Consider the following 552-nt stretch of genomic DNA (forward strand, 5'->3'; position numbering starts at 1 on the left):
TCAGTAGCCCCCCCCCTTCACATCAGAACCATCGTTTGCATCAGAAGCCCCCCCTCCCTTCACAACAGAAGCACCACTCCGATGATCCCCCCTTAGATGTCAGGAAACCCCGTCACATCACAGTCCCACTACCAAAAGATTGAGGCACCCGAGGGGACTAGGCGACACCTTGGTTGAGAAAGGCCAGCCTAGACCACTGCAAGATCTGAAAAATCCACTCGTCTGCGACGAGAGGACGGTGGAGCCCGACGAGCAGCTTCCCGGCCGGCCGTTGTAATTACACGGCCGGCCAGGAGCTTTACATTCAAGCGATCGGGCTTCTCGAGAGACACTCGATCGCTTGCATTAGCAGCTGTCACTGCAGTTGCCGGTCCTGAGATCCGCTGTGCCCAATGCGGCCGGGAGCGGCACGGCTCTGCGACAGCAGATCAAAGGGGAAACCAGTATCCGATCTCCCTTTGATCTCCTCTCAGTCCCCGAATGCAGGAAGTGATGTATATTACATCACTTCCTGCATTCAGTGTCACTCTCCAGCTAGAGAAGCTGATGAAG

Source organism: Nanorana parkeri, unplaced genomic scaffold (genome assembly GCF_000935625.1).
Source record: "Nanorana parkeri isolate BGI_ZX_2015 unplaced genomic scaffold, ASM93562v1 scaffold353, whole genome shotgun sequence".
NCBI classification, from domain to species: domain Eukaryota; kingdom Metazoa; phylum Chordata; class Amphibia; order Anura; family Dicroglossidae; genus Nanorana; species Nanorana parkeri.